The sequence below is a fragment of the Apteryx mantelli genome, chromosome 1 (assembly GCF_036417845.1).
Source record: "Apteryx mantelli isolate bAptMan1 chromosome 1, bAptMan1.hap1, whole genome shotgun sequence".
NCBI lineage: Eukaryota > Metazoa > Chordata > Aves > Apterygiformes > Apterygidae > Apteryx > Apteryx mantelli.
This window is the reverse complement of record NC_089978.1, coordinates 96,919,265-96,930,403: the sequence shown is the minus strand read 5'-3', so window position 1 is coordinate 96,930,403 and position 11,139 is coordinate 96,919,265. Positions and strand designations below refer to the sequence as shown.

Genomic DNA, 11,139 nt, shown 5'->3' with positions numbered 1-11,139 from the left:
CAGCAGCGGCTGGGTCTCTCGGGCTCTCTTGACAATACCGCGAGATTTCCTCCAGGCTGCCTGCTCTTCTCCCCTAGCCTCGCCACGGAGTCTCGCGAGATCACGGTGCCCTTCCTTCTTTCCCAGCCCCCTCCTTTTGTTCGGCGTGCTCGCGAGAGCTCTGTCGCGCGCGCGGCGACGATGTCTCTAGAAGGAGTCGGATTCTAGGTCACGTGGGCGGCCCTGCCGGCGCCCGCCGCCATCTTGTGAGCTTCCCCCGACACAGTGGCGTAGGTTCTGATGGAAGGGTGGCGGGCCGGTGGTGCGAGGCTCGGGCGCGAAGGGGGGCAGGAGGAGGGCGCTAGTAGTGGTGCGCTGTGTGACCTGCCCGGCTTGAGTGTGACCTAGCGCGGGAGCCAGGGCAACGGCCAGCGGGGGAGGGGAAGGAGGGCCACCTCACCCACGGACACTCCGGCTTCCCGCTTACGCCGCCTCCCCGCCGACTAGCCTTGGCGGCCCTTCGACGCCGGTCCTTACACGATGCCTTAGCAGCTCATGTGGGGCAGAGCAGGCCTCCTCTGTTTGTCTGCCCCACTGTGCAATCCTCCACCAGTTTCTCCACACTTCACAAGAGATCATTTCACCTAACCTCTCTCAAGGCAGCCTCTCTAGACTATTACTGAGTGTCCTGCCTCAGGTGCTCCGAGCTCATTAACATGCAGCTAGGCAGCACTCGATATCTAGGCACTCACAGCCCTAACATGCTAGGGTTGGTAGTCAGCATTAGTTATTACAAATATTAATCACTTCTTTTCCCAAAGCTGCCTTTAACCATCAGATCTATTGAGCTGCCAAAGGTCACCTGTGTTCTCCCAGTACTGGCTGCTTTATCAAGCTATCCCATTATATCCACAAAAGGCAGCACCTTGGACTCATTAGGACTCAAATCTACTATTAGCCTGTAAAATGCCAGTCAAACAACAAGCAACAACCTACTTTTCGCTGTTCAGAGGGAGACACTTCCATACCCCTCCACCATCACAAGCAAGAGGCCTGATGACGCAGAAAACACTAGAGCTGTTTCCTTGAATTTGGATCAGTAAAGAGTACTAACAAACACACAGGCTCAAAGCACTTTAGCAGTTATTAACAGGGGAGAAAGAAACAGGCTTTGTTTGCTTGTCTTTGATCCATATATAGCCATTAATCATCCACCATCACCTCCTTTGGGTTTCTGCCTCTTATCAAGAGGGCATAAGGAAGATTCCTACCCCAGAAATGTAGCTAGATTCACCATGGGACTTAAGACAAAGCTTTCCTAGAGTGCTCACACACCAAAACCTATCTTAGTTTTTCTTAACCTGAGTCAACACAACTTCCCTTAAAGACTCTAGGGCAAGAGTCCTTCCACTCCAAAAATTAAGCACCACAAAATTTAAACACACATGAACAAATCCTTAAATAAATCATGCATACTCCTCACAAACAAACCAGGCAGTTCTATGCAGGACACTTCCTGTCTTTAAACAAAATATTTACCATTCTTCTGCTTAGGTCTTCCATGCTGCTTTTGTAGCTACCTTACACCTCCAGAGTTAAAGGTTTATACCTGTATTTCTTCCCCAGATGCATCTACTTATATCATTTAAAAAGTTGCAGGTGTGTTCACATGACCAAGGCTGCTTCAGATCAGTTAAAAGTAAAAAAGATTCTATATTTTAAAGAAAACTGCTATGAGATCTAGGCCCAAATTCTGTGTTTTTAAAACTGAATTTTAAATAAAAAATCTTTTCATTCCTTTTCTTCTTATAACTTTAAGGAAATTCTGTTTTGATTTAAACACTTCCTGCAATGTTTACATCCCTACAATGTTTGCAAAGCTTTAGTAAACAATAGCATTGTTTGATATAATTCATACAAACTAGAAAATGACATTAACTAAGCCTTCTTAACTGTACAAGTTTTAAAAGGATAATGATAATTTAACTCCTGGTCCTGCAGTCAGGAAAGCGGGTGGGCCCACATGCTTCTGTGAAGCTCCACAAAGCATGATGGAGTGATAGGTTAGTAGAGGGGGCTGTGTGTTTCATACTGGAGGTTTGCTTCAACACAGTTCAGCCAAGCAGAGCAAATTACAAAGTTGAAGTCTTACGCTGCAAGCACACAAGTCATTCTATTGCTTAGGGAAGTTAGTATTCCTTTGACTTGTCAGTAGGTTACCATTTGCATTGGACAGAACTATGTGTTCTCAGTTTCACTTTTTATTCTCATGAACCTGACCTACAGCCAGTTTGCCAGAGGGAGTTGAGCAGCTAATGAGTACCTGAGTCAAGCATTTAGCTAACATTGGAGTCCTCACAACTCCTGCTCAGTGTCTGTTTAACTCAGTAAGTTTTTGCTGATGGCCTCAACCAAAAGTGCTTAAAACCTGACACTGCTGGCTGCTTGGACACTCAATTCTTACTCAGATCCTACCAGGATTCTCAAATTTGATATTTGCCCACCTGCAGAGCCTTATCTGTTATGCATTCTCAAAGGCTACGCTATTAGCCTCAGAGAACAGTTAGAGATACAACTTTCTGAGTATTGAGAGGATAGTTACCCTGCATTAGGAAAGTGGTACCCCTGGTTGCCACCAGTCGGTTTGGATTGGAAAGTCAACACTATTTAAGTGGAGCTGCCCTTTAAAATATTATCACCCAAGGTTGGTGGATGCCAGCCTTGCTTACATGAGTTTCCTTATCTGGTCTGAGACTATCGATACATCATATATACATACCCTCTGCCCTCCGCCCCCTTCAGCTTTTCCTACTTCTGTGTCAACTAGAAGGAGTATCTGTTGTACATTGTGCATCATCACAAATGTTTTGCTTCAGTTCTTGTCAGCTAGTCTGACAGGATGCATAAGGCCTATATTTACCACATGTTTTTCCTAGTCAGAGATACGTGAGCAGGACAGGATACTCCAGGTAAGCACTATTGATCTCTATTGACTTCTCTCACTGGAGCTGCTATCTGTTCCGCAAGCTCCCATCTCTCTCCCTGTTGGACCGTAGAAAAATGATGATCTGTTTCACTGGCCAGGCCATTGATATCTGGCCATGCTTCAAGCTTGTTTTGGCTTGCTCTGACTACACTATGACTGTTATGTTCTCCTTGCCAAGTCTCCGCTGATCTCTGCAGGCTCCTCTTCCCAGCCCCCATGCTTTCAGAGTATGTCCTCCATCCCATCAGCTGTAGAACACCCTTCTTCCCTTTGCTCTTACACCATATTTCTTCTTCCCAGACTTCAAGACCAGCTGTTGGTTAGAGACATCCCCACCCTGGAACATGCAGACAGAACCATTCTCACCAGTGGTCTTCAAGAGAAGTGAAAGGGGCTGGAAATGAGAATCCTTAAATAGAGAATAGGAGGAATACTTTGTTTAACTGGGGCTGCCTGGTCTAGCATAAACTCTGCTGCACTGCAGTCTCCACTTCAAAAATTTTTAAACACCTTTGATCTGCCAGAGTGACTTTATACAAGTTCAGCATTTTTCTTCATAAGGCCTCAGTGTTTCTGTTGTGGTACAAGACATCTTACAACCAGATTTCCCATCTTACAGAGAAGATGGGCTTACTTCAAAGGTAAGGAGGTATTTTGCTAATGATAAGGCAACTCAGACTTAGGTCGTGAAATCCAGAGTGTGATAAAATATAAATCCTACCATGCATATAATTCTCAGGTTGCAATATTGAAAAGTTGTATCTTCTCCCATAGAGCTGGTCATGACACTAGGGCCGCATACTCTATTTTTGTGAGTCTTCCATAATGCAAGCTGGTGAGGAATTAAAAAATACAAAGTTAGTATTGTCCAGTCAGACAAATTAGCCAAGGGGCTGGGAAGCAGATATTTTTAACTTAGTTGTTAAACTTGGTGTGAAGTGACTGTAGTTAAAACTTTTTTGTAGAAAAATGCAAGAACTAAATTCATGTAGTAAATTATGGCAAGCATAACAATTAAACATATATTTGCCATAATTTATTTTACTAATGCAGCTTTGGTGCTGGCAATCAGCTGATATTGTGAAGTCTTTAGTCAACAGTGTATCAGGAATATCTGGGATCTGCCTTTATCAGCATAATTTTCTAATGCTGCATCTGATCAGTTCCCAGATTTCTGCAGACATTTTTAGGTATCAAAGGGCAGGCTCTTATTGATTTGGAGGAAGAACAGGAACAGAAGAAGCACATGCAACCACTGATATACTCCTAGTCAAGCCTTCAGCTTCTACAAAGTCTGCATTTCCCTATAGCAGCAGCTACAAAACTTTTTGGACCAATGGATAATGTTTTAAATAATGCATGTAAAGGCAATTTTCAAGGTAGAATATAAAAAAACCCACCCTTTTTAAAGCTGGCAGTGTTCCTCTAACTTCAAAACAAAAGCAGGCCTATTGGATTAAATGGCCTTCTCAGGTTCTTAACATTTCAGAGGCTGTCATTCTTCAGACATTTCTCTCAGTGGCAGTACTGGTGTAGGCAGTTCCCGGCACTGGCCACTTGTTCCTGCCCTCAAGGCATCCCCTTGGCTGACCCAGCATAGCTGTTAGTGGTGCCGGTCAGTGAAGTGAATGAAGAAACTGATCTGAGTTTAAAATAACTGTTCATTTGTAGGTGTAGGGAAAAAGACTGTTTAAGTCAACTCTGCTGCCTGTGAAACCAGAGGCTCAGATACTGTTTCCTAGTCAATGAGTTTCTTCAATTTAATAGATATTTCCCACCATACGTGCTCTAACCCAGTGTGCAGGGCAAAGCTGGTACACTTAAACCAAGCACTTCTTTAAGCAGCATTGCTAGCTTACACAATCCCTACCTCTCTGCACCCCCAACTCATTTCTGCCTCTCAAATAACACAGGGGAAAAAAAAAGTTATTTTTCACCCAGATCAGTCCTTCAGTCTGGTTGTGATGGCTATACAAATGCCTATGCCAGTCCAACATGAGTAGGGGTAACTAGCCTGGAAGTTGCAAGGAAGCCTTGGAACTAGCAAGGAAGACAGAAGGCCTAGAGCTGCTTAAGCCAGTGTTGTTACTAAGGAAACCTATGTGAAGCCACAGCCTCATTCTCTTGGTAGGCAGGGGCAGACCAGGAGAGCATAAGATGTGCACCCACGTCTCCTCAGGGAAGGAATGCACTAGGGTGCTCATCTCATTAGCACAAACTGTGGGATTCAGTGGGGAATTTCCAGAAAATCTGGGCAGAGTTTCTGTTGCCTGTAGAATTGCAACAGGGATTTTAGCCAAAATGTGCACAGTTTGTTTTTCTCTCATAGTTTCTGGTTTGAGTACTTTCATCTCTGTTTTGATACAGTATCTTATTCCAAGGAATAAAGCTACTAAGAATAAAAAATATGGCTATTAAACTATACCTGGACAGAATTTGACAGAATATTTACCAAACCTCCTGCATTATGCTGCAATACTTTGTTCTATCACAGCATATGCTGAATACACCTCTACCCTAATTCTTATGGAGAACGTAATGTGTTTAACTTACATGAAGAATTAAAAGGCAATCTGATTAACAGCTCCTTTGTTCCTTGATTAGTGTGTTGCCACCCAAGCCATGCCAGCTCCCCTTCCCCCATCTTGCTGCACTCCCAGACCAATGACAGAATTGATTGGGGAAGTGTTGATGAAGAGCAGATTCATGATAATTCTCTGAAAAGATGCCTGGAGCATGTTTGAAAACTTCAAAGAGATTCATATCTTGTCCTGAAAAAACGCAAAAGACTCTACAGAAAGAAGAGACAGAAAAGTTTTAGAAGCTATGACTCTAGACTAGGGATGCACAGAAAGGGTTTGGTCATATGCTAGTCCTTATTTGGTGCAGCACTCAACGCTTTTTATTTTTTAATGGAGCCCTCCTTTTCTATAATAGTTTGGTGACAAGATCAAGTGTGGTAGTCAGCGGCTACTGTGGGAGCTGGGGAAGTACAAGTGCAGTTCTGCCCTTATTTCCTCTGCTGCAGTCAAAGATCTGACACCAGGAAAGAACCAGTCCATGAATTTCACAAAGCTTTTCTCTCCATCGCCGTGCTAAATTCGTCCCCAGAGCATTGCTCTGAGAAGAGGTCCTCACAGCACAGGCCAACAGGGGATACTTCTTTAGCTGGGGTCAAGGCCCAGGACTGGTGACCTGAGTGCTGCCCAAGGCTGCCACTGAAATGGCAAAAGTGTGGGCAAAGGGAGGAGTGTAGGCACAACAACATCAACATCAACAACAACAACAACAACAACAACAAAGGAGCTAGTTAGTTTTAATTCTCTGCTGTAGATGAATAGTTTCTAATGGCACTGCCTTTTCTATGTGTCTCTTGCAACCTTGACCTGGGTCTTCGATTAAGTCCACTTTTGAGGCAGAAGAGGGTATTCCAGACAAGCAAAGATTTACCAGTTCTGTTTGCTGTGAACCTAAAATGTTACATGCTTGGTCCAAGAAAAGACTGGCCTGGTGTCTTACTGGGACTGCCTCGCTCATCTGAGTCCAGAATGCGTGTAATACTTGCAGCATAAGACGTTTGCCTCACTCTGCCACTTCCCTCCCTAAGCACTGTGTGTGCACAGCTAGCAGGCTATGGAAGTAACTGCCATGTGGGCTGAGCACTCTGTGGGAGGATGGAAGAAAGCTGTGCTCAGCCCAGCCTAGTAGGGATTACTGCTACAAACTAGCACCCAGACCAGAGCCTGGTGAAATAGCCAGTCCCTCACTCCCAGCCTCAGGCCTGTGTCCTAGGTAATTGTCTCTGCTATGCCAATGATTCTCTGATTCTGCCAAGCAGCTTGCTTGGCTGTAGCGGATTTACCCTGGCAGTGCTGTGCATGTGGGAAGGGGCAGATATTTCCTGAGGTTAGAAGGAAATACCTTGCCAGTGTTCTCTCCTTTTGTGTGAACAGCTTTGAATCCTGCTGCCGGGTGCCAACATCTGACAAGCGTTTACCTCTACAGGTGGTGGTTGTGCAACACAGTGTGGCTGACAGGAGTGTTTGGATTAAGCAGCGGTGGCTTCAGCTATCTGAGGAATGCTAAGGGTTGCTAGTACTCCTTATTAAGTGAGAGCTATATTTTGAAGTGGTAAAGACTGGTACGGAGAGACAGTAGTAACTATATGCTCCAAGTTATGCACAGTCAAAACTTGGGGGGGGGGGGGCGGGTTCTGTGGCTCAAGGTTGTAGGGGATGCAAGGGAGAGTTGTTTCTGACTAAAATATCAAGAATTGTTGTCTTTCTGAGTGGAAGATTGAAAGAAAGGAATAATCTATCTCTCTGAACATTGAAAAGTTCTGTCTGTTTTTCACATCCCTAGATTCCTTGATATCTTGTATTGTAAAAACCTTAATCTCTTTTAGCTCTCCACATACACATCTATCATCCCCACCAGACTCCAAATTATATTGCCTCCCTCTCTCACTCCCCAAGTTTATGCACTACTTTGCCTTCCCAAATGCTGTTTTCCCTGTTCCAATTAGATTAAGGGCTTGCCTGCACAGGAAGGCTGCACCACTATTAATTTGCAGTTTGCTTTAAAGGAATTATGTTAAACCTGGGCAAAAGGCCATGTGGATACACTGGTATTCTTTTGCAGGAATACAAGTGGCCTTTTTCAGGTTAGATTAGGTCAATAAGGAACAGGAAGAACTTGCAAAGCAATAGATTTTCTTACACTAGCACAAAGAGAGTCCAGCAGCTTCTGTGGATTTTGTCCTCCAAATGGGAAAAAAAGTTGGGAGCATGGTCCAGACCTCAGCAGGAGTTACGATCTGCTGGACAGAGGCAAGATACTACTAGTCAGCTAGTCCCAGAAAAGCAGCAGCTTCTGCTACCATTAAGTTCTGGCATGTGCTGCGAAGCAGGCTGCTTCACACTGTAGCAACTACCTGTTTCCTACATAAGGCAGCCTGTTCCACAGCACTGACAGAGGAGGAGCAGGGATGGTTGCCCCTGTGCAAGCTATCAGCTTCCACTGCATTCCTACTGGTATTAAAAATGTAGCCCTTTGCCGAAAAAGATTATGGTATGATCTTGCTCAATAGAAAAAAATTCATACCTAGCTGTCTATGCCCCTTTTTGAATACTACATGGATGCCTGGAGTTAACCATACTGGTTTACAAGCAGATTCCAATTTTACGAGTGTATCTTTCTCTTGCAGGCAAGCTTAAAGTAACAGAAGATGAAGGCAAAAGAAGAGTGACTTAAAGCAGCAGGAAGAAATGAAAGAGGCATGCCAGTAAATCTTGGCTGCTCTGCATTCTTATTTTTGAACTGGTAAGCTGGTAATTATCTAAATCCAAACAGGCACCTAGTCAAGATGGCTCCTCTATTAAGCAGTATTAATATTATACATTGAAGAAAGCACCAATGCTTTTCTGTTTAGTTTCTGTAAGCCTTTTCTCTTTCAATTACCATTTTTAAATACTAAATGTAACTTTTGTGTCACACCAAAATACGTGAAAAACACAGCCCCTATACAGTGGTTAGTGACCAGATATAAGGGTGATGACAGCTCAAAATGCTCACAGGATTCTTAGGGCACAGAGGGCACTAATAGGCCTTAATGGCCTAGACCAGCCCCACCTGTGGCCTCCACCCACACCCCTGCCCATGGGCCCAGAAGCCCATTTAAGCTTAGCCTGGGGCCCTCAGTCCTAGCCTGAGCTATGCTGTGGGAGTACTGGTCTCCATTTCAGCCTCAGCTATGTCTGACAGTAGATCCTGCTGATTCAGGCCCTGACCTGCAGACTGACTTCCTGGCTTGACCCTGGACCTGTCTCATCACCATGGACCTGCCTTGCATTCATGGGGCTTTGTCTGGCCCTTGTTACATTCATCAGACCTGATCTGGACTCCGACCCATGGGCTCACTGCCCAGCCTAGTCTCAGCCCTGACCCGTCATCACAAGGCTGTGTCTGACCCTGGTTACACTCACTGGGTCTGATCCAGACCCTGACCCATGGGCTGACCGCCCAGCCTAGCCTCAGAGCTGCCTGGCCCTCACAGGGCTGTGTCTGACTCTGGTTGCTCTCACCACATCTGATCCTGGCCCCAACCTGTGGGTCAACTGCCCAGCCTGGCCTTGGCCCAGCCCTGTCACCACAGAGGTGCCTGATGCCTGGGGCTGCTTGCCTTTCTGGGGGCCCTGTCCTGCCAGCCATGGTACTGCCCTTGGCTTCTGGTTTCCTGGGCCTTACTGAGCAGCCAGCCTTTGCTGTTCCCTGGCAGGGACTAAAAGAACTAAGTCATGAACCTTGAAGGGCAAATGGACAGAACCCAATACTGATCATCAAGAAAAAGGGGCATGGAGGCCCACCTTTCTAACTCCCCTACCATTGCTGCTGACTATTAGGTCTGTCCCTTGGCCAGTGAAGGATTTCTAATGATCACAAGGGAGAGAAAGTGATGTAGAAAATTGTAATAGAAAGGTCATATTGGTATGAATGGAGAACAAATGAGAAGGCCTGGGTGCAGAGGTGCCAGCAGGAGCATGCAGAAAGGACAGAACCCTTCATATGGTCTCTATAATGGCACCTGGATCAAGACCCCAGGATGTCTACCTGCCATTTCACAAGACACCCGGATCTCGAGACAAAGAGCAGTGACTAGTCCTGATAACTACTACAGGTGGAACAGGATGGAGATCCTGTCAGATGTCAGCTCCAAAAGGCATATCCAAACCCTGCATATGGTCACCATCCTAGGATTAACCCAGGAGATGTGAGATGGACTTGGTAGCTGGCATCACTTGTCCTTCATGCCCTCACAGTGGATCCTGGACCTAACATTTGGCCACAATTTTTGTGGTGCCTGGCTGTTGGATGCCTTGAACACCCTGCCCTGGTGCCTGGCGGCTGGATGGACTTCTTGGACACCACACACTTGTGAGTGTGAGACTGTGAATGTGGGTGAGTGAAACCTGTCTTGTTTCTGTTTTTATTTTAAATAAAATCACCTTGTCCTCCTGTAAGGTCTCCCCATGGATGTTTGCTGGATTGCTGATACAATGGTGCAACAGTATTTCCTAGAGTGGAACGAGAAGAAAATGAGTAATAAATAGGAGCACCCAGCTGCATAATCTTTATTCCAGTCATATTTCTTGAGATGGCAGCAAAGAAACAAAAACTTTCATGTCAAGGGAAAACACTCTTTTTATTGGATAGGTTCTTCCAAGACCACCTTGTCTCTTTTGCTAGAGTTGGTCAACAGTGCAGCTCAAAGCAGTTAAAACATGTAGCTGGAGTTCTTGCGCACTCCATTGTAAAAGGGTTAGTTCAGGCTTCAGTTTGCACATTTGACCCTTTCCAGTTAACAAGTTATATAAGATAAAAGGTTTTTGAGACATCTAGTCCATGAAACTGCCTTAAGATTAACTATATCTAACCACCCTGGATGGATGCTCATCTAACGATCTTCAGAACATCGGCCACATGCTAACACCACAGTAGGGCTCCCAACCCCAGTAGCAACTGGCTCTTCCTAAGAGGCAGGGTACCAGGCTCCTGTTTTGTCACCAGAGCAGCTGCTCTTCAGCTGCGAACATCACAGGAGCCAGGAACACCTGCCTCACGCTGAGACTAAAAGCTTGTTAGCGAGTCAACAGCTCCCAGCTCCTTTCAGGTGCTCGCAGGCACAGCAGAGCAGTACTCCCACCCCTTACACAGGCAGTGGTTCAGAGTCAGCAGAAACCTGCAGGAAGCAGAAGCTGCTGCCTCTCTGTGAGAAATGGCTCCTTTCGACTTTCCATCAACACTTGCTACAAAACCTTTTGTCTAAAAGATAGCAGGATGGTGCTGTTCAACTCAAAGAAGTCACTGCATGGCTCACTGCTGCATGCCACTTCACTTTAGCCCAGCTTAAATCTTCTTACTAGTACTATAAGCTTATTGCTTTTTATCCTATTCATAGTAAACAGGAAGAGTAGTTTATTTCCTTCCTCTTGCAGCTACTTTTTATATATTTGTGTACTGCTATCTTGCCTCTCCTCAGACTTCTCGAGACTAAATTGTTCCTCATAGGTAACTTCCAGCAGAGCAGTAGTTTAACATTTAGATGAATATCGTGCTTTTAAATTAATATAGTGCTTATGAAATGAATTGAACTAACAGGCAAAGAAACTGAGATT

At 45.1% G+C, this 11,139-nt stretch overlaps 1 long non-coding RNA gene across 1 annotated transcript; it reads left to right on the top strand.

Annotated features, from left to right (window-relative positions):
- Nucleotides 1-139: 139 nt before the first annotated feature.
- LOC136992256 (uncharacterized) lies at nt 140-10,261 on the top strand. The gene is made up of 3 exons (XR_010884383.1): nt 140-269; nt 3,266-3,606; nt 8,172-10,261. It is a non-coding gene; the product is annotated as an uncharacterized lncRNA (long non-coding RNA).
- Nucleotides 10,262-11,139: the final 878 nt, after the last annotated feature.